We start from the raw sequence: 24161 nt of genomic DNA, 5'->3' as shown, positions 1-24161 counted from the left end.
TAAAAGTTCTTAATATTTTTTCATGAAACTTGAAACATGGATAGATGGCAATATGGACATTATGCATGTTATTTCATTCCATTCCTACGTCAAAAAATTGTGGTTGCTATGGCAACCCACCCCAAAAAAAGAAACTGAAAATGGTGGAATTTCTGACAATGGTGGAGCCGGTAGGGGACAATATTGCTTGACAATAGCCTTGTTTTTTTATTATCCCCACGCTTTTTGAAAAAAAGGTGGGGATATTGTGGTGATCTCCGCCGTCCGTCCGTCCGTCCGTCTGTCCGTCCGTCCTGGCCACTATCTCCTCCTACACTAAAAGCACTAGAACCTTGAAATTTACACACATGGTAGCTATGAGCATATGTGCGACGGTGCACTATTTGGAATTTTGATCTGACCCCTGGGTCAAAAGTTATAGGGGTTGGGGTGGGGCCGCGTCAGAAATTATCACTCATTTTTTTAGGTTATTTTACATTTACTTCTTTATTTCTACACCGATTCACTTCAAATTGATACTGGACCTCACCTATGACAATACGGTCAATCTCAACCATGCATGGCCCCATTCCCAACCCTGGGGCGCCCCGCCCACATAGGCCACACCCACCAAAAATTTCCATTTACTATAATTTTTTCATTTCTACACGGATTCACTTCAAATTGATACTGAACTTTTGTTATGACATTAGGGTCAATCTCAACTATGCATGGCCCCAATCCCAACCCTGGGGCGCCCGCCCACATAGGCCACACCCACCAAAAAAATCCATTTACTATAAAAAAAAATTAGGTTATTTTACATTAACTTCTTCATTTCTACACTGATTCACTTCAAATTGATACTGAACCTCTCTTATGACAAAACTGTCAAACTCAACTATGCATGGCCCCGTTGCCAACCCTGGGGCGCCACGCCCACATAGACCACACCCGCCCAAAATTGCCTTTTACTATTATTTCTTCATTAATACACTGATTCACTTCAAATTGATACTGAACCTCTCTTATGACAATACGGTCAATCTCAACTATGCATGGCCCCATTACCAACCCTGGGGCACCCCGCCCACATAGGCCACACCCTCCCAAAATTGCCTTTTACTATAACTTCTTTATTTTTACACCCATTCACTTCTAATTGATACTGAACTTCTCTTATGACAATACAGTCAATCTCAACTATGCATGGCCCCATGATCAACCCTGGGGCGCCCTTGGGTCAAACATGCGGCGTGGGGATACGCGTCGGCCTCTGCCGCGCCATTTCTAGTTTTATGATTATTATTCTCCCAGTGACTTCATACATTCACGACAAATATTTGGCCAGTTACATTTAGTTACAATTTAATTTATGATTCATGGTATTGTTTATTCCTGTTGAAATGCTTCTAGAAAACCTTAATCAGAAACACTTTATAAATATAACATAAGTTTGAATATGAATTCTGATTAGTTATCACCGGTCAAAGGCGGAGGGATATAGAATTGGCGTTGTTCTTCAGTCCGTCTGTCAGTCCATCCATTTGTCATACAATTTATTTTTGGCATGGGATATGAATACAACAAATGTGTAATGTTATTCTATTCTAGCTGTATTGTAACCTAAATACTATTTAGGCATGTCTGCAATGAGTATTCAAGTTGTAAGTCTTTTTGTTTCTTTCACCAGAATGCAAATGATCGTCAAAACTTTCATGTTGAAATGTGACTTACAAACAAATCATGCACCTTCATCATAGATATAGATTAGAAATAAACATTTCAACGTACAGCATTTGTGTTTTTTGTTGCTTGTTTTTTTCGGCGTAGCTGTTTAACCCAGCTTTTCACATTAGCTGACCTTTGTAAGCGTCCAATCAATTTGAATAATTAATTTTCCCGCCGAGAGACCTGAAACTTTTCGAAGTAGAAAAGGTGATTTGTGAATTTTGCAAAATAAATTGAGGCAACAATTTGTCCTTGATTTAGGAAATGTTGATATCATATGGTGACATGATATTTGACCTGATTTTGTGGTGTAACAATTCCTTTTCTATTGAACTAGGAAATAATTTCAAACTCATTCTGCAAGCATAATGCAAACTATTTTTTTTTATAATAACGAGTCCAGTTGTTTTTGCTCATGTACATCACACAGTTATTTACATAATTAAAATGGTATCACAGATGGAAATAAAATAGCTGGGGCTTTTTAGTAGCCCTTTCCCCCATAAGAAGCAAAGTGAAAATGGCTTTTGCAACCAGCATTAAACCAGAACAGCCTTCGAGGAACAGCAGTTTGTTCAGGTTTTATGCTGTTTGCTGGTCATGAGTATCAAAGGGTTGAAAATAAAGCCTTTAAAACTTGAATTTAGTAAGAAAGGTATTTAATTAAATGTAACTTTCCATCGGACGACGAATACATAAAAAACAACGTATCTAAGTGGTAAAGGGGTAGATTGCCTCTACAATATGCGGTGTGACCTTAGATTTACTCAGAAAACTGGTATGTTCTTGATACGTAACAAGTATTAAATGATCAAGGTTGAGGGAGCATAAGAAGAAAGCATGCTTTTTACATAATTGAATTAAAAATAATCAGAATTCTATCGACGCTCACGTGTTGATATTAGGGTTTTTCTTGGATTTGTGGTGATGTCCCTGGAGTGTATAATTTTTTTAAACTGTATTTATACAAGAAATGTTGAATGATCAAGGTTGAGCGACAGTGACCAAAAGGTTTCTATCTCAGCGATATTTCACATAGCTTGCTTTTTAGCTCACCTGAGCACAGCATTCTCATGGTGAGGTTTTGGGATCACCTTTTGTCTGTCTCCGTCGTCAATATTTTGCCTTGTTAACACTCTAGAGCTCACACTTGTTGTCTGATCTTTATGAAACTTGGATTTGTCCAATGATATAGTTGAGATCCAAACTGGGTCACATGAGGTCAAAAACCTTTTACTAGGTCAAATTAGAGAAAAAGCTTGTTAACACTCTAGAAGTCACATTGCTTGTTAAAACTTCAGAAGTCACATTTATGATCCAATCTTCATAAAACTTAGTCATGATAAAATTTGTCTTAATTATGTCTCAGCTGAGTTTGAAAATGATTCTGGTTGGTTACAAAACAATTGGCTGCCATGAGAGGGCTGGGAGTTTCCTTATGTAGCTTTAGTAAAACCTTGTTAAAACTCTAAAAGTCGCATTTGAAGTTCAATCATCATGGAACTTTGTCAGAGCATTTGTTCTTACGATGGCTCGGTTGTGTTTGAATATGGTTCTGGTCTGTTAAAAAACATGGCTTCCGAGGGGAATGGGAGGATTTCATTGTATGGTTATTATATATATATATATATATATATATATATATATATAGTAAAACCTTGTTAACACTCATTAAAGTCACATTTATAGTCCAATCTTCATGGACCTTAGTCAGAACATTTGTTGTTATGATAGCTCGGCTGAGTTAAAAAATGGTTCTGATCCGTTAAAAAACGTGGCCACCAGGGGGCGGGTCAGTTTTCATTATATGGATAAAGTTAAACATTGTTAAAACTCTTGTAGTCACATTTATAGTCCAATCTTAATGAAACTTGGTCAGAACATTTTTGTTCAAGGGATATCTCGACTGAGTTCTAAATTGGTTATGGTTCAGTGCAGTAGATGGCCCCCATGGGGCCGTGCAGTTTTCGTATATCTCTATATTTAACCTTGTTAACACTGTAGTTGTCATGAGATGTTGGTGCACAATAATGATGATGCTACTGGTAATGGATTCAGAAACATTAAAAACAACCCAAATTTCTAATTATAAAAACTGCATTACTCAAATTAATTATTGCAATTACTTCAGATTATGTTTATGTTTTGCTGATATTCAACATAGTGGTAAAACCAGTTAAACTACAAGACTTGTTATATGAATGAATGGTATTAAAAGGTTTATTAAAAAACTTCTTTAAAAGCCATGTGATGATCATGATACAGGCTTAGTGCTCTCTGGAAATTTTCCCCAATAAACTTTTACATCAAAAACCTTTGTCTTGATGTCTGGTGGACACCATTGATAAGATAGACTGCTTATACAGTTTGCAATCATTCAGTAGTGTGTGTGTGAATATCAAAGATGTGTGATTGTAACAGGTTTTATTGTTGTTTCACATGGAAATACCAATGGAAGGCGAGCCTGAAAATTGTTCCTTTAGATTAAACACACTTTGTCCAAAATGTGAACAATTCAGTAATGAAAAACCCAGCAATTAATAACATCTTTTACGAATCGCAAAAAAACTGTTCGGTTGCAACACTTAGTTGTTTTGGCAGTTGTGCTTGCAAAAATAATGTTTTAATGTATTAATGGCTCATATGTTTTGTGCATTTAAATAAATATTTATACAGTTGTTTTGATATGATACATTTTTAGCGCATCTATTTTTTGAAAAAAAATTATGAGCTATTGTCATCAACTTGGCGTCGGCGTCCGGTTAAGTTTTGCGTTTAGGTCCACTTTTCTCAGAAAGTATCAATGCTATTGCATTCAAACTTGGTACACTTACTTACTATCATGAGGGGACTGGGCAGGCAAAGTTAGATAACTCTGGCGTGCATTCTGACAGAATTATGTGCCCTTTTTATACTTGAAATTTTTGGTTAAGTTTTGCGTTTAGGTCCATTTTATTCCTTAAGTATCAAAGCTATTGCTTTCATACTTGCAACACTTACTAACTATCATAAGGGGACTGTGCAGGCAAAGTAATGTAACTCTGACTGGCATTTTGACAGAATTATGTGCCCTTTTTATACTTAGAAAATTGAAAATTTGGTTAAGTTTTGTGTTTAGGTCCACTTTATTCCCACAGTATCAAAGCTATTGCTTTCATACTTGCAACGCTTATTAACTATCATAAGGGGACTGTGCAGGCAAAGTTATGTAACTCTGACTGGCATTTGGACGGAATTATGGGCCCTTTATACTTAGAAAATTTAAAATTTTGTTAAGTTTTGTGTTTTGGTCCACTTTACCCCTAAACTATCATAGATATTGCTTTCATACTTGGAACACTCGCAAACTATCATAAGGGTACAGTAAAAGGACAAGTTGCATAACTCTGGTTGACGGAATTATGGCCCTTTTTTGACTGTGTAACTTTGAATATATGGTTACATTTTGTGTTTCGATCCACTTTACTTCTTAAGTATCAAGGCTATTGCTTTCAAACTTCAAATACTTTCATGCTATCATGAGGTTACTGTACCTGGCAAGTTGAATTTTACCTTGACCTTTGAATGACCTTGACTCTCACGGTCAAATTATTAAATATTGCTAAAAATGCCATAACTTCTTTATTTATGATTAGATTTGATTGATACTTTGACAAAACTACTCTTACCTGACATACCACAATAGACTCCACCCAAACCATCCCCCGTGCCCTCCCCCCCTCCCCCCCCCCCCCCGAACCCCCCCTATTTTTTTTTTTTTTTTAAGATCATCTCACAAATGACCACCACACCCTCACACTATACTATACCCCCCCCCCCCTTCCCCCAATTTATTTTTTTGAAACGGTTAAAAAACACAAATATTTATTTTTATTATTTTATGTTTGAAATACCGTCCAACCATCTTACAATGACCACCACACCCTCACACTATACTATACCCCTCCCCCCCAACCCCCCCCCCCAATTTTTTTTGGGAAACGGTTAAAAAAAACCTTTTTTTTTCTTTTTTTTTTGTAAGATCATCTTACAAATGACCACCACACCCTCACACTATACTATACCCCCCCCCCACCCCACCCCCCATCCCCCAATTTTTTTTTTATTTTTTATTAAGATCATCTTACAAATGACCACCACACCCTCACACTATACTATACCCCCCCCCACCCCACCAATTTTTTTTTTTAAACGGTTAAAAAACACAAATATTTATTTTATTATTTTATGTTTGAAATACCGTCAAACCATCGCACCCAAGAATACCCCCCCCCCCCCCCCCCCGAATTCCCCCCCCACCGAATTTTTTTTTTTTTTTTTTTTAAGATCATCTCACAAATGACCACCACACCCTCACACTATACCCCCCCCCCCCCCCCTAAATTTTTTTTGGAAACGGTTAAAAAACACAAATATTTATTTTTATTATTTTATGTTTGAAATTAACCGTCCAACCATCGCACCCAAGAATCACCCCCCACCCCGAATTTTTATATCCCCCACTATAGTAGTGGGGGACATATTGTTTTTGCCCTGTCTGTTGGTCTGTTGGTTGGTTGGTCTGTTGGTTGGTTGGTTTGCGCCAACTTTAACATTTGCAATAACTTTTGCAATATTGAAGATAGGAACTTGATATTTGGCATGCATATGTATCTCATGGAGCTGCACATTTTGAGTGGTGAAAGGTCAAGGTCAAGGTCATCCTTCAAGGTCAAAGGTCAAATATATGGGTCAAAACCGCTCATTTAATGTACACTTTTGCAGTATTTTTAATATTCAAGATATCAACTTGATATTTGGGATGCATGTGTATCTCATGGAGCTGCACAATTTGAGTGGTGAAAGGTCAAGGTCAAGGTCATTCTTCAAGGTCAGATGTCAAATATATGTGGCCAAAATCGCTCATTTTATGAGTACTTTTGCAATATTGAAGATAGCAACTTGATATTTGGCATGCATGTGTATCTCATGGAGCTGCACATTTTTAGTGGTAAAAGGTCAAGGTCATCCTTCAAGGTCAAAGGTCAAATATATGGGTCAAAACCGCTCATTTAATGTACACTTTTGCAGTATTTTTAATATTCAAGATAGCAACTTGATATTTGGGATGCATGTGTATCTCATGGAGCTGCACAATTTGAGTGGTGAAAGGTCAAAGTCAAGGTCATCCTTCAAGGTCAGATGTCAAATATATGTGGCCAAAATCGCTCATTTTATGAGTACTTTTGCAATATTGAAGATAGCAACTTGATATTTGGCATGCATGTGTATCTCATGGAGCTGCACATTTTTAGTGGTAAAAGGTCAAGGTCATCCTTCAAGGTCAAATATATGGGTCAAAATTGCTCATGTAATGTCACTTCTGCAAAATTGAAGCTAGCAATTTTATATTTGAAATTCGTGTGTATCTCATAGAGCTGCACATTTTGAGTGGTGAAGGGTCAAGGTCATCCTACAAGGTCAAACATCATATAGGGGGACATTGTGTTTCACAAACACATATTGTTTTTGCATTTTTTTGCATTTTTTGGGGGCATTTTTGGAAGATAATGTAATAAATGTCCACGCCCCCACACTATACACCCCTCTTCACTCCATCCCTCCCTCCTTTGTGATTGAATATGAGAGTCCCTTCACCTTTAAAAAGAAAATAGATGAGCGGTCTGCACCCGCAAGGCGGTGCTCTTGTCTAACTTCTTGTGTGTGTTTACTTTTTTATCTGCACATATGTGCACACATTTCTAACTATGACAAAAGTCAAGTGTCAGATGTTTGGTTTCTTAAAAGGAGATCAATTTTAAATTTCTAATACCAGTAGATGAATTCTCATACTCGCCTACTTCCTTATAACCGACTTTGATATATGATATAACAATTCAACATATTGTATTTATTTATGCAAAAAAATAGGTCATGAACACTCAATCTATTGAAAAACAAGACTATTGTCAAGCAATATGGTCCCCTACTGGTGAAACTCCACCATTGTCATTTGTATATATATATATATATATATATATATATATATATATATATATATATATATATATATATATATATATATATATATATATATATATTTGTTGCCATAGCAACCAGAATTTTTGACATAGGAACAAAATGAAATGACATGCATAATCTCCATATTGCCATTTATCCATGTTTTTTTCCTGAAAAAAATATGAAGCACTTTTAAAGTTATCGCAGGATCCAGAAAAGTGTGGCAGACTTACTGACTGACTGACGGACACACAAAGCGAAAACCATAAGGTCCCCTCCGGATTCACTGGTAGGGGACAAAAACAACAATGGGTGTTTAAAGTATATAAAGCTGTTCTTGCAAAAACAAGTTGTATCTAGTCACCCTCTATATAAACATCCTAAGATGATTAGATGCTTATCTTATGATTTCAAAGCTGAAACCCAATTTGTGGAAAAATGAACTCTATTTTCTTTTGCTGATTATGCTTATTATTAAATTACTGTCTCCATATCACTTTTATCCAAATTTAACCTTGTCCCAATGGATAACAAATGTCTATTTAAAAAAACATAAACACGAAACAACTACTTATAACGCATATATTTATAAATCTGCCAAAACAAGAAATCCTTTCTTTTCACAAAACAACGTTAACAACCCTTTATTAACTTAAATACTGCAATGTACCGCTACCATTTAGTTGTACCCAGCCTATAATTTAGCCGCTCTTGTCAGGATGGCTTCAAAACAACTGCGGTTCATGTTTTCAACATCTTTATTTGCAGATAATAAAAGTTACTAATATTATCGCATTATAAAGTCGACATGTTTCAAAAGGCACTTCAATGTAGACTTTAAACACAGATCTTATAACAAGTATTTTCGTATAGCGCAGATAAATTCTTGAGCTCTCTGGAGTTCATAAGACATAGGATGAATCATTTTTAATGTACTAAATACTGTAACCAAAGATGTAAAGTTAGTTTTAACTTGTAAAATAGCTTACCATTCTCAGAATGGAGAAGATCTGACAATAAGATCTAAATAATTAATAAAGATCAGATTTTTATGCCGTAATGAACGGAAGTTTTTGTGATCATGAAAGATACCAAATGTTGTTTAGCCGCGCTATTTATACCTGCCGCTCAGCAACTTAGGATTTAGGATTCTGCGTGATTCTGCGCACTAACCAAACAAAATGACTTAGGAATTTCCTCAGCCAATCAAAATGACTTCGGATTACAACAACCAATCAAATGCATTTAGGAATCCTAAATCCTAAACAAAGTTCTTTAGCGGTAAACATTCAACAATAATATTGTATTTTAACAAACAAAACATTTTATGAGCATATATAGATTAGCAAAAGATTCTACATCTAACAATAAACAAATATACTTCTCTCTGGCCTAAACAATGCAGTTATGACAGAGAAGAAATATTACGGTACAATATATCCGAAATATTGAAACTGCTGAAAAGTGCTTTTATGGAATGGCGAATTTTACACAATAAACAACACGATTGAACTTTTAACGACAATGAAATAGTATCTTAAAGTAACTTGTAGTTGTATTATTATAATTATACAATGTTAAGTCACTTGGAAATGGATATAATCAAAAGAATCATTGCAAGATGACGGTTGGACTAGCTTCATTGAAGTTTGGACATTGACAGTAAGTTTTAGCAAAATTTTGGTTAATGATCTTTTAAATACACATGTCAAATCATCATCTCAGCTTATATGTGCTGTCCTTAAACTATATGTATAAACCTGATGAAGGAGTGATAGATGAGTGATTAAAATAATTAACAAATGACAATTGTTTACTTTTGAACTACACAACACTGAGCATGGTAGAATCTCTAGAAAATACTGCAAGGCAATACATTTCCCCTACCTTAAAGAAATAAACTTCTCCTGAAGTTTGAACAATAACAACAATCAGAAAATACATCACAAAATAAGAATTGCATAGTTATCAACAAAACATGTTATTAATTATAATAACATTACTTTCATTCTTACTTCAGTTCAGGTTTCAACATGCGGCTGTTCTTTCACAGTTTCCAGGTAAGAATAGCACTTTTCAAGACTTTAATGTTCATTATTTAAAATTAAAATAACATTGAAACACTGTTCAGAGGTTAATGTTGATGCCCATGTGGTAGGCACACAAGTCCACGAAACACAATTCAATATAACACATAAAAAGTCCATGGTTAAATTATTGTCTTTAAAGTTCATGGCACATAATTCAATCACAAGTAACTTCTTAGTGTTAATTATTTTCACAGTCTATGTTCACTGTTGACAAAATGTCCATATTTCATGAAAAATGTTCACATAGTGTACATCTTTTTAATTTTCACACTTAAATGTCCAACAAGGCAAGGATTTTCTTGTTGATGCGTACACACTAAGATATTATGAATACATTTAAAGACGTTTTACAAATTAACTTCGATGTTATAACTTCAATTACATGAATAACATAAACAGTCCTTTTTGACAATATGCACTTTAACACTATATTTAAATTCTTACAGGGATGTGATTGATTTTATCAAGTAGCGTCGATGAATTCTTGGAGAGAGGAGTTAGGGCCTTGAGGAGATCGTCTTGATGAGTAAACGGGGACTGGTCCTTTTCATTGGCAATGTCCAGAAGAGACTGATAAGTGTAGATTCTGGCCTTTGACTTGTTATCCAGGAGAAAGTCTGCAGAGCCAGAGAGCACAAGGAAGTAAAAACTGTGGATCAGGAACGATCGCTCTGGAAGAAGGAGTGAGGAGTGTTGTTCGCCCTGGGTGAGGGACATACTGGCAAATTCAACAGCCAGAAGACGCTGGTCTGGGGTGAGTCTTCTCCAGTTCTTTGGGGGCCACAAAAGATTGGGAAGAAGAACGACAGACTCTTCTTGAACAATTGCCCAGTCACGTTTTGCAGATGGAAATAGAGGCATGTTGCCATTAACGAACAGGGATCTTGCTTTAGATCTAAGAAGTTTTGCAGAAGGAGTAGGTGTGTAGAGGTTGTCAGCTGGAGTGGGAGTGGCAATGGTGTATAAATCATCATGGGCTAGTGGAGTTGGATCGTAGTTGGGTGTTGCTGGTGGAAGATCTTGAAGATTGTTGGAATGAAGAGCAGGTGTGCGGAGATCATCTTGAAGAGGTGAAGGAGGAGCATAGTTTGGTGCCAATAGTTCAGTATCTTGAAGAGTACAGGTGTCAGTTTGAAGCGGGGATGCGGGAACAGGTGCAGGAATTTCATCAAATAATGGTGTTGCAGGAGTAGCTGGTCGTGCTTTCATAGCATTAACAATGACGGAAGGTTCTTGCAGGGGTGTTGAATCAGTGAGATTGAATTTAGTTGACCCATCATTAGATAGAATGGACGTCACTGCTTACACATTAAGACCCAATCATGTTACCCAAAAGTGTTTGCATTGTGTTAAAGGCTTAGATTGCGCTTGTACAGAATTGGTTTTGAAACTTAATTATGAAGGTGTTCTTAAAAAATATAATGAAGGGCACAATATAACCTTGTGTTATGATGCAATATTAAATATATAAACCGTAACTTCATTGTTATAAATGATCTGTTAATGTAGGGATTTTTTGTATTTATAATATATATATATAAATGTCTTTGTGCCTGCAATTAACTATTTGCAGAAATATTCTCTCGTATTACTCTAAGTTTGTATAAATGATAATAGTAAAACATATGTTCTACATTTTAGATGTTTCATAAAACGCAATTCATCCCTTTCCGTAGTCTTTGCTTTTCTTGTTTATTTTGTTTTTTCATGTTGTTTACACCTTGAGTTAAAAACAAAACAATCTTTGTTTACAGAAATTTTAAGAATTGTAGTTGTATGTTTTTTTTGTTCATACCGGTATATAATTTACTCATGAATATTGTTTTACATATTCTGTACTGTGTATTTTCATATTTGTTGTTCCAGTAAGTTTTTGCCAAAATCTCTCTTAGTACCTCGTTTGTTTATTGTCCCCTACCGGTTTCACTGGAGGGGACTTATTGTTTGCGCTCCAGCTGTCAGTCCGTCCGTCCGTCACACTTTTCTGGATCCTGCGATAACTTTCAAAGTTCTTAATATTTTCTCATGAAACTTGAAACATGGATAGATGGCAATATGGACATTATGCACGTCATTTCATTTTGTTCCTACGTCAAAAATTCTGGTTGCTATGGCAACAAATAGACTAGAAATACTGTTGAAAATGGTGGTCTTCTGGATCCTGTGATAACTTTAAAAGTTCTTAATATTTTTTCATGAAACTTGAAACATGGATAGATGGCAATATGGACATTATGCAAGTTATTTCATTCCGTTCTTACGTCAAAAAATTGTGGTTGCTATGGCAACCCACCAAAAAAAAGAAACTGAAAATTGTGGAATTTCTGACAATGGTGGAGCCGGTAGGGGACAATATTGCTTGACAATAGCCTTGTTTTTTTATTTTATGATTATTATTCTCCCAGTGACTTCATACATTCACGACAAATATTTGGCCAGTTACATTTAGTTACAATTTAATTTATGATTCATGGTATTGTTCATTCCTGTTGAAATGCTTCTAGAAAACCTTAATCAGAAACAATTTATAAATATAACATAAGTTTGCATATGAATTCAGATTAGTTATCACCGGCCAAAGGCGGAGGGATATAGAATTGGCGTTGTTCGTCAGTCCGTCTGTCAGTCCATCCATTTGTCATACAATTTATTTTTGGCATGGGATATCCATACAACAAATGTGTAATGTTATTCTATTCTAGCTGTATTGTAACCTAAATACTATTTAGGCATGTCTGCAATGAGTATTCAAGTTGTAAGTCTTTTTGTTTCTTTCACCAGAATGCAAATGATCGTCAAGACTTTCATGTTGAAATGTGACTTACAAACAAATCACGCACCTTCATCATAGATATAGATTAGAAATAAACATTTCAACGCACAGCATTTGTGTTTTTTGTTGCTTGTTTTTTTCGGCGTAGCTGTTTAACCCAGCTTTTCACATTAGCTGACCTTTGTAAGCGTCCAATCAATTTGAATAATTAATTTTCCCGCCGAGAGACCTGAAACTTTTCGAAGTAGAACACGTGATTTGTGAATTTTGCAAAATAAATTGAGGCAACAATTTGTCCTTGATTTAGGAAATGTTGATATCATATGGTGACATGATATTTGACCTGATTTTGTGGTGTAACAATTCCTTTTCTATTGAACTAGAAAATAATTTCAAACTCATTCTGCAAGCATAATGCAAACTATTTTTTTATAATAACGAGTCCAGTTGTTTTTGCTGATGTACATCACACAGTTATTTACATAATTAAAACGGTATCACAGATGGAAATAAAATAGCTGGGGCTTTTTAGTAGCCCTTTCCCCCATAAGAAGCAAAGTGGAAATGGCTTTTGCAACCAGCATTAAACCAGAACAGCCTTCGAGGAACAGCAGTTTGTTAAGGTTTTATGCTGCTCATCAGTATCAAAGGGTTGGAAATAAAGCCTTTAAAACTTGAATTTAGTAAGAAAGGTATTTAATTAAATGTAACTTTCCATCGGACGACGAATACATAAAAAACAACGTATCTAAGTGGTAAAGGGGTAGATTGCCTCTACAATATGCGGTGTGACCTTAGATTTACTCAGAAAACTGGTATGTTCTTGATACGTAACAAGTATTAAATGATCAAGGTTGAGGGAGCATAAGAAGAAAGCATGCTTTTTACATAATTGAATTAAAAATAATCAGAATTCTATCGACGCTCACGTGTTGATATTAGGGTTTTTCTTGGATTTGTGATGATGTCCCTGGAGTGTATAATTTTTTTTAACTGTATTTATACAAGAAATGTTGAATGATCAAGGTTGAGCGACAGTGACCAAAAGGTTTCTATCTCAGCGATATTTCGCATAGCTTGCTTTTTAGCTCACCTGAGCACAGCATTCTCATGGTGAGGTTTTGGGATCACCTTTTGTCTGTCTCCGTCGTCAATATTTTGCCTTGTTAACACTCTAGAGCTTACACTTGTTGTCTGATCTTTATGAAACTTGGATTTGTCCAATGATATCTTAGTTGAGATCCAAACTGGGTCACATGAGGTCAAAAACCTTATACTAGGTCAAATTAGAGAAAAAGCTTGTTAACACTCTAGAAGTCACATTGCTTGTTAAAACTTCAGAAGTCACATTTATGATCCAATCTTCATAAAACTTAGTCATGATAAAATTTGTCTTAATTATGTCTCAGCTGAGTTTGAAAATGATTCTGGTTGGTTACAAAACAATTGGCTGCCGTGAGAGGGCTGGGAGTTTTCCTTATGTAGCTTTAGTAAAACCTTGTTAACACTCTAAAAGTTGCATTTTAAGTTCAATCATCATGGAACTTTGTCAGAGCATTTGTTTTTACGATGGCTCGGTTGTGTTCGAATATGGTTCTGGTCTGTTAAAAAACATGGCTTCCGAGGGGAATGGGAGGATTTCATTGTATGGTTATTATATATATATATAAAATCTTCATGGACCTTAGTCAGAACATTTGTTGTTATGATAGCTCGGCTGAGTTAAAAAATGGTTCTGGTCCGTTAAAAAACGTGGCCACCAGGGGGCGGGTCAGTTTTCATTATATGGATAAAGTTAAACATTGTTAAAACTCTTGTAGTCACAGTTATAGTCCAATCTTAATGAAACTTGGTCAGAACATTTTTTTTCAAGGGATATCTCGACTGAGTTCTAAATTGGTTATGGTTCAGTGCAGTAGATGGCCCCCATGGGGCCGTGCAGTTTTCGTATATCTCTATATTAAACCTTGTTAACACTGTAGTTGTCATGAGGATGTTGGTGCACAATAATGATGATGCTACTGGTAATGGATTCAGAAACATTAAAAACAACCCAAATTTCTAATTAAATATCTGCATTACTCAAATTAATTATTGCAATTACTTCAGATTATGTTTATGTTTTGCTGATATTCAACATAGTGGTAAAACCAGTTAAACTACAAGACTTGTTATATGAATGAATCGTATTAAAAGGTTTATTAAAAAACTTCTTTAAAAGCCATGTGATGATCATGTTACAGGCTTAGAACTCTCTGGAAATTTTCCCCAACTAACTTTTACATCAAAAACCTTTGTCTTGATGTCTGGTGGACACCATTGATAAGATAGACTGCTTATACAGTTTGCAATCATTCAGTAATGTGTGTGTGAATATCAAAGATGTGTGATTGTAACAGGTTTTATTGTCGTTTCACATGGAAATACCAATGGAAGGCGAGCCTGAAAATTGTTCCTTTAGTTTAAACACACTTTGTCCAAAATGTGAACAATTCAGTAATGAAAAACCCAGCAATTAATAACATCTTTTACGAATCGCAAAAAACTGTTCGGTTGCAACACTTAGTTGTTTTGGCAGTTGTGCTTGCAAAAATAATGTTTTAATGTATTAATGGTTCATATGTTTTGTGCATTTAAATAAATATCTATACAGTTGTTTTGATATGATACATTTTTAGCTCATCTATTTTTTGAAACAAAATATGAGCTATTGTCATCACCTTGGCGTCGGCGTCGGCGTCCGGTTAAGTTTTGCGTTTAGGTCCTTTTTTCTCAAAAAGTATCAATGCTATTGCATTCAAACTTGGTACACTTACTAACTATCATTAGGGGACTGGGCAGGCAAAGTTAGATAACTCTGGCGTTCATTCTGACAGAATTATGTGCCCTTTTTATACTTGAAATTTTTGGTTAAGTTTTGTGTTTTGGTCCACTTTACCCCTAAACTATCATAGATATTGCTTTCATACTTGGAACACTCGCAAACTATCATAAGGGTACAGTAAAAGGACAAGTTGCATAACTCTGGTTGACGGAATTATGGCCCTTTTTTGACTTTGTAACTTTGAATATATGGTTAAATTTTGTGTTTCGATCCACTTTACTTCTTAAGTATCAAGGCTATTGCTTTCAAACTTCAAATACTTTCATGCTATCATGAGGTTACTGTACCTGGCAAGTTGAATTTTACCTTGACCTTTGAATGACCTTGACTCTCAAGGTCAAATTATTAAATTTTGCTAAAAATGCCATAACTTCTTTATTTATGATTAGATTTGATTGATACTTTGACAAAACTACTCTTGCCTGACATACTACAATAGACTCCACCCAAACCATCCCCCGTGCCCTCCCCCCTCCCCCCCCCCCGAACCCTCCCTATTTTTTATATTTTTTTTTTTTAAGATCATCTCACAAATGACCACCACACCCTCACACTATACTATACCCCCGCACCCCCCAAATTGTTTTTTTGAAACGGTTAAAAAACACAAATATTTATTTTTATTATTTTTTGTTTGAAATACCGTCCAACCATCGCACCCAAGAATCACCCCCCCCCCCCCGAATCCCCCCCCCTATTTTTTTTTTTTAAGATCATCTCACAGATGACCACCACACCCTCACACTATACTATACCCTCCCCCCCCACCCCCCCCCCCGAATCCCCCCCACCTATTATTATTATTTATTTTTTTAAGAATCCCCCGCCTAATTTTTTTTTTGTGTGTTTTAAGATCATCTCACAAATGACCACCACACCCTCACACTATACTATACTCCCACCCCCCCCCCAATTTTTTTTTTGAAACGGTTAAAAAACACAAATATTTATTTTTATTATTTTATGTTTGAAATACCGTCCAACCATCGCACTCAAGAATACCCCCCCTCCCCCCCCCCCAAATTCCCTCCCTAATTTTTATTTATTTTTATTTTTTTAAAGATCATCTTACAAATGCCCATCACACCCTCACACTATACTATACCCCCCCCCCCACCCCACCCCCGCCCCCCCAATTTTTTTGGGGGGAAACGGTTAAAAAACACATTTTTTTTTTTTTTGTAAGATCATCTTACAAATGACCACCACACCCTCACACTATACTATACCCCCCCACCCCACCCCCCCCCCCAATTTTTTTTTTTAAAACGGTTAAAAAACACATTTTTTTTCTTTAAGATCATCTTACAAATAACCACAACACCCTCACACTATACTATACCCCCCACCCCCAACCCCCAATTTTTTTTTGAAACGGTTAAAAAACACAAATATTTATTTTATTATTTTATGTTTGAAATACCGTCCAACCATCGCACCCAAGAATCCCCCCCCCCCCACCCCGAATTTTTTTTTGCATTGTTTTGCTTTTTTTTGGCATTTTTGGAAGATAATGTAATAAATGTCCACGCCCCCACACTATACACCCCTCTTCACTCTATCCCTCCCTCCTTTGTGATTGAAAATGAGAGTCCGTTCACCTTTAAAAAGAAAATAGATGAGCGGTCTGCACCCGCAAGGCGTTGCTCTTGTCTAACTTCTTGTGTGTGTTTACTTTTTTATCTGCACATATGTGCACACATTTCTAACTATGACAAAAGTCAAGTGTCAGATGTTTGGTTTCTTGAAAGGAGATCAATTTTAAATTTCTAATACCGGTAGATGAATTCTCATACTCTCCTACTTCCTTATAACCGACTTTAATATATGAAATAACAATTCAACATATTGTATTTAATTATGCAAAAAAATAGGTCATGAACACTCAATCTATTGGAAAACAAGACTATTGTCAAGCAATATGGTCCCCTACTGGTGAAACTCCACCATTGTCATTTGTATATATATATATATATATATATATATATATATATATATATATATATATTTGTTGCCATAGCCACCAGAATTTTTGACATAGGAACAAAATGAAATGACATGCATAATCTCCATATTGCCATCTATCCATGTTTTTTTCCTGAAAAAAATATGAAGCACTTTTAAAGTCATCGCAGGATTCAGAAAAGTGTGACAGACTTACTGACTGACTGACGGACACACAAAGCGAAAACCATAAGGTCCCCTCCGGATTCACTGGTAGGGGACAAAAACAACAATGGGTGTTTAAAGTATATAAAGCTGTTCTTGCAAAAACAAGTTGTATCTAGTCACCCTCTATATAAACATCCTAAGATGATTAGATGCTTATCTTATGATTTCAAAGCTGAAACCCAATTTGTGGAAAAATGTACTCTATTTTCTTTTGCTGATTATGCTTATTATTAAATTACTGTCTTCATATCACTTTTATCCAAATTTAACCTTGTCCCTATGGATAACACATGTCTATTCAAAAAAACATAAACACGAAAAAAACTACTTATAACGCATATATTTATAAATCTGCCAAAACAAGAAATCCTTTCTTTTCACAAAACAACGTTAACAACCCTTTATTAACTTAAATACTGCAATGTACCGCTACCATTTAGTTGTACCCAGCCTATAATTTAGCCGCTCTTGTCAGGATGGCTTCAAAACAACTGCGGTTCATGTTTTCAACATCTTTATTTGCAGATACTAAAAGTTACTAATATTATCGCATTATAAAGTCGACATGTTTCAAAAGGCACTTCAATGTAGACTTTAAACACAGATCTTATAACAAGTATTTTCGTATAGCGCAGATAAATTCTTGAGCTCTCTGGAGTTCATATGACATAGGATGAATCATTTTTAATGTACTAAATACTGTAACCAAAGATGTAAAGTTAGTTTTAACTTGTAAAATAGCTTACCATTCTCAGAATGGAGAAGATCTGACAATAAGATCTAAATAATTATTAAAGATCAGATTTTTATGCCGTAATGAACGGAAGTTTTTGTGATCATGAAAGATACCAATTGTTGTTTATCCGCGCTATTTATACCTGCCGCTCAGCAACTTAGGATTTAGGATTCTGCGTGATTCTGCGCACTAACCAAACAAAATGACTTAGGAATTTCCTCAGCCAATCAAAATGACTTCGGATTACAACAACCAATCAAATGCATTTAGGAATCCTAAATCCTAAACAAAGTTCTTTAGCGGTAAACATTCAACAATAATATTGTATTTTAACAAACAAAACATTTTATGAGCATATATAGATTAGCAAAAGATTCTACATCTAACAATAAACAAATATACTTCTCTCTGGCCTAAACAATGCAGTTATGACAGAGAAGAAATATTACGGTACAATATATCCGAAATATTGAAACTGCTGAAAAGTGCTTTTATGGAATGGCGAATTTTACACAATAAACAACACGATTGAACTTTTAACGACAATGAAATAGTATCTTAAAGTAACTTGTAGTTGTATTATTATAATTATACAATGTTAAGTCACTTGGAAATGGATATAATCAAAAGAATCATTGCAAGATGAAGGTTGGACTAGCTTCATTGAAGTTTGGACATTGACAGTAAGTTTTAGCAAAATTTTGGTTAATGATCTTTTAAATACACATGTCAAATCATCATCTCAGCTTATATGTGCTGTCCTTAAACTATATGTATAAAGCTGATGAAGGAGTGATAGATGAGTGATTAAAATAATTAACAAATGGTAATTGTTTACTTTTGAACTACACAACACTGAGCATGGTAGAATCTCTAGAAGATACTGCAAGGCAATAAATTTCCCCTACCTTAAAGAAATAAACTTCTCCTGAAGTTTGAACAATAACAACAATCAGAAAATACATCACAAAATAAGAATTGCATAGTTATCAACAAAACATGTTATTAATTATAATAACATTAATTTCATTCTTACTTCAGTTCAGGTTTCAACATGCGGCTGTTCTTTCACAGTTTCCAGGTAAGAATAGCACTTTTCAAGACTTTAATGTTCATTATTTAAAATTAAAATAACATTGAAACACTGTTCAGAGGTTAATGTTGATGCCCATGTGGTAGGCACACAAGTCCACGAAACACAATTCAATATAACACATAAAAAGTCCATGGTTAAATTATTGTCTTTAAAGTTCATGGCACATAATTCAATCACAAGTAACTTCATAGTGTTAATTATTTTCACAGTCAATGTTCACTGTTGACAAAATGTCCATATTTCATGAAAAATGTTCACATAGTGTACATCTTTTTAATTTTCACACTTAAATGTCCAACAAGGCAAGGATTTTCTTGTTGATGCGTACACACTAAAATATTATGAATACATTTAAAGACGTTTTACAAATTAACTTCGATGTAATAACTTCAATTACATGAATTACATAAACAGTCCTTTTTGACAATGTGCACTTTAACACTATATTTAAATTCTTACAGGGATGTGATTGATTTTATCAAGTAGCGTCGATGAATTCTTGGAGAGAGAGTTAGGGCCTTGAGGAGATCGTCTTGATGAGTAAACGGGGACTGGTCCTTTCCATGGCAATGTCCAGAAGAGACTGATAAGTGTAGATTCTGGCCTTTGACATGTTATCCAGGGGAAAGTCTACAGAGCCAGAGAGCACAAGGAAGTAAAAACTGTGGATCAGGAACGATCGCTCTGGAAGAAGGAGTGAGGAGTGTTGTTCGCCCTGGGTGAGGGACATACTGGCAAAGTCAACAGCCAGAAGACGCTGGTCTGGGGTGAGTCTTCTCCAGTTCTTTGGGGGCAACAAAAGATTGGGAAGAAGAACGACAGACTCTTCTTGAACAATTGCCCAGTCACGTTTTGTAGATGGAAATAGAGGCATGTTGCCATTAACGAACAGGGATCTTGCTTTAGATCTAAGAAGTTTTGCAGAAGGAGTAGGTGTGTAGAGGTTGTCAGCTGGAGTGGGAGTGGCAATGGTGTATAAATCATCATGGGCTAGTGGAGTTGGATCGTAGTTGGGTGTTGCTGGTGGAAGATCTTGAAGATTGTTGGAATGAAGAGCAGGTGTGCGGAGATCATCTTGAAGAGGTGAAGGAGGAGCATAGTTTGGTGCCAATAGTTCAGTATCTTGAAGAGTACAGGTGTCAGTTTGAAGCGGGGAATGCGGGAACAGGTGCAGGAAGTTCATCAAATAATGGTGTTGCAGGAGTAGCTGGTCGTGCTTTCATAGCATTAACAATGATGGAAGGTTCTTGCAGGGGTGTTGAATCAGTAAGATTGAATTTAGTTGACCCATCATTAGATAGAATGGACGTCACTGCTTGCACATTAAGACCCAATCATGTTACCCAAAAGTGTTTGCCTTGTGTTAAAGGCTTAGATTGCACTTGTACAGAATTGGTTTTGAAACTTAATTATGAAGGTGTTCTTAAAAAATATAATGAAGGGCACAATATAACCTTGTGTTATGATACAATATTAAATATATAAACCGTAACTTCATTGTTATAAATGATCTGTTAATGTAGGGATTTTTTGTATTTATAATATATATATATAAATGTCTTTGTGCCTGCAATTAACTATTTGCAGAAATATTCTCTCGTATTACTCTAAGTTTGTATAAATGATAATAGTAAAACATATGTTCTACATTTTAGATGTTTCATAAAACGCAATTCATCCCTTTCCTTAGTCTTTGCTTTTCTTGTTTATTTTGTTTTTTCATGTTGTTTACACCTTTAGTTGAAAATGAAAACAATCTTTGTTTACAGAAATTTCAAGAATTGTAGTTGTATGGTTTTTTGTTCATACCGGTATGATTTACTCACGAATATTGTTTTACATATTCTGTACTGTGTATTTTCATATTTGTTGTTCCAGTAAGTTCTTGACAAAATCTCTCTTAGTACCTCGTTTGTTTATTGTCACCTACCGGTTTCACCGGATTGGACTTATGGTTTGCGATCCGTCTGTCAGTCATTCCGTCACACTTTTCTGGATCCTGCGATAACTTTCAAAGTTCTTAATATTTTTTCATGAAACTTGAAACATGGATAGATGAACATATGGACATTATGCACGTCATTTCATTTTGTTTCTACGTCAAAAATTCTGGTTGCTATAGCAACAAATAGACTAGAAATACTGCTGAAAATGGTGGTCTTCTGGATCCTGCGATAACTTTAAAAGTTCTTAATATTTTTCATGAAACTTGAAATATGGATGGATGGCAATATGGAAATTATGCATGTTATTTCATTCCGTTCTTACGTCAAAATATTATGGTTGCTATGGCACCCCCCCCCCCCAAAAAAAAAGCAACTGAAAATGGTGGAATTTCTGACAATGGTGGAGCCGGTAGGGGAAAATATTGCTTGACAAAAGCCTTGTTTTTTTATTTTATGATTATTATTCTCCCAGTGACTTAATACATTCACGACAAATATTTGGCCAGTTACATTTAGTTACAATTTAATTTATGTTTCATGGTATTGTTCATTCCTGTTGAAATGCTTCTAGAAAATCTTAATCAGAAACAATTTATAAATATAACCTAAGTTTGCATATGAATTCTGATTAGTTATCACCGGTCAAAGGCGGAGGGATATAGAATTGGCGTTGTTCGTCAGTCCGTCTGTCAGTCCATCCATTTGTCATACAATTTATTTTTGGCATGGGATATGAATACATCAAATGTGTATTGTTATTCTATTCTAGCTGTATTGTAACCTAAATACTATTTAGGCATGTCTGCAATGAGTATTCAAGTTGTAAGTCTTTTTGTTTCTTTTACCAGAATGCAAATGATTGTCAAAACTTTCATGTTGAAATGTGACTTACAAACAAATCACGCACCTTCATCATAGATATAGATTAGAAATAAACATTTCAACGTACAGCATTTGTGTTTTTTGTTGCTTGTTTTTTCGGCGTAGCTGTTTAACCCAGCTTTTCACATTAGCTGACTTTTGTAAGCGTCCAATCAATTTGAATAATTAATTTTCCCGCCGGTAGACCTGAATCTTTTCGAAGTAGAACACGTGATTTGTGAATTTTGCTAAATAAATTGAGGCAACAATTTGTCCTTGATTTAGGAAATGTTGATATCATATGGTGACATGATATTTGACCTGATTTTGTGGTGTAACAATTCCTTTTCTATTGAACTAGGAAATAATTTCAAACTCATTCTGCAAGCATAATGCGAACTATTTTTTTTTATAATAACGACTCCAGTTGTTTTTGCTGATGTACATCACACAGTTATTTACATCATTAAAATGGTATCACAGATGGAAATAAAATAGCTGGGGCTTTTTAGTAGCCCTTTCCCCCATAAGAAGCAAAGTGAAAATGGCTTTTGCAACCAGCATTAAACCAGAACAGCCTTCGAGGAACAGCAGTTTGTTCAGGTTTTATGCTGTTTGCAGCTCATCAGTATCAAAGGGTTGGAAATAAAGCCTTTAAAACTTGAATTTAGTAAGAAAGGTATTTAATTAAATGCAACTTTCTATCGGACGACGAATACATAAAAAACAACGTATCTAAGTGGTAAAGGAGTAGATTGCCTCCACAATATGCGGTGTGACCTTAGATTTACTCAGAAAACTTATGTTCTTGATACGTAACAAGTATTGAATGCAGGTTGAGCATGATCAAGGTTGAGGGAGCATAAGAAGAAAGCATGCTTTTTTACATAATTAAATTAAATAATCAGAATTCTATCGACGCTCACGTGTTGATATTAGGGTTTTTTTTGGATTTGTGGTGGTGTCCCTGGAGTGTATAATTTTTTTAAACTTTATTTATACAAGAAATGTTGAATGATCAAGGTTGAGCAACGGTGTATGACCAAAAGGTTTCTATCTCAGCGATATTTCACACAGCTTGCTTTTTAGCTCACCTGAGCACAGCATTCTCATGGTGAGCTTTTGGGATCACCTTTTGTCTGTCTCCGTCGTCAATATTTTGCCCTGTTAACACTAGAGCTCACACTTGTTGTCTGATCTTTATGAAACTTGGATTTGTCCTATGATATCTAAGTCGAGATCCAAACTGGGTCACATGAGGTCAAAATCCTTATACTAGGTCAAATTAGAGAAAAAGCTTGTTAACACTCTAGAAGTATTTATGATCCAATCTTTATAAAACTTAGTCATGATAAAATTTGTCTTAATTATGTCTCAGCTGAGTTTGAAAATTATTCTGGTTGGTTACAAAACAATTGGCTGCCATGAGAGGGCTGGGAGTTTTCCTTATGTAGCTTAGTAAAACCTTGTTAACACTCTAAAAGTCACATTTATAGTCCATTCTTCATGGATCTTAGTCAGAACATTCGTTGTTATGATAGCTCGGCTGAGTTAAAAAAAATGGTTCTGGTCTGTTAAAAAACGTGGCCACCAGGGGTGGGTCAGATTTCATTATATGGATAAAGTTAAACATTGTTAAAACTATTGTAGTCACATTTATAGTCCAATCTTCATGAAACTTGGTCAGAACATTTTTTTTTTCAAGGGATATCTCGACTGAGTTCTAAATTGGTTATGGTTCGTTGCAGTAGATGGCCCCCATGGGGCCGTGCAGTTTTCTTATATCTCTATATTATACCTTGTTAACACTGTAGTTGTCATGAGGATGTTGGTGCACAATAATGATGATGCTACTGGTAATGGATTCAGAAACATTAAAAACAACCCAAATTT

General features: G+C 35.3%; 1 long non-coding RNA gene across 1 annotated transcript; it reads left to right on the top strand.

Moving 5' to 3' along the window:
- Positions 1-9156: 9156 nt before the first annotated feature.
- LOC127855328 (uncharacterized) lies at positions 9157-20947 on the top strand. The gene is made up of 4 exons (XR_008037483.1): positions 9157-9372; positions 9731-9770; positions 10247-10954; positions 20630-20947. It is a non-coding gene; the product is annotated as an uncharacterized LOC127855328 (long non-coding RNA).
- Positions 20948-24161: the final 3214 nt, after the last annotated feature.

The sequence above is a fragment of the Dreissena polymorpha genome, chromosome 13 (genome assembly GCF_020536995.1).
Source record: "Dreissena polymorpha isolate Duluth1 chromosome 13, UMN_Dpol_1.0, whole genome shotgun sequence".
Taxonomy (NCBI): domain Eukaryota; kingdom Metazoa; phylum Mollusca; class Bivalvia; order Myida; family Dreissenidae; genus Dreissena; species Dreissena polymorpha.
This window is presented reverse-complemented; position numbering and strand designations above follow the sequence as displayed.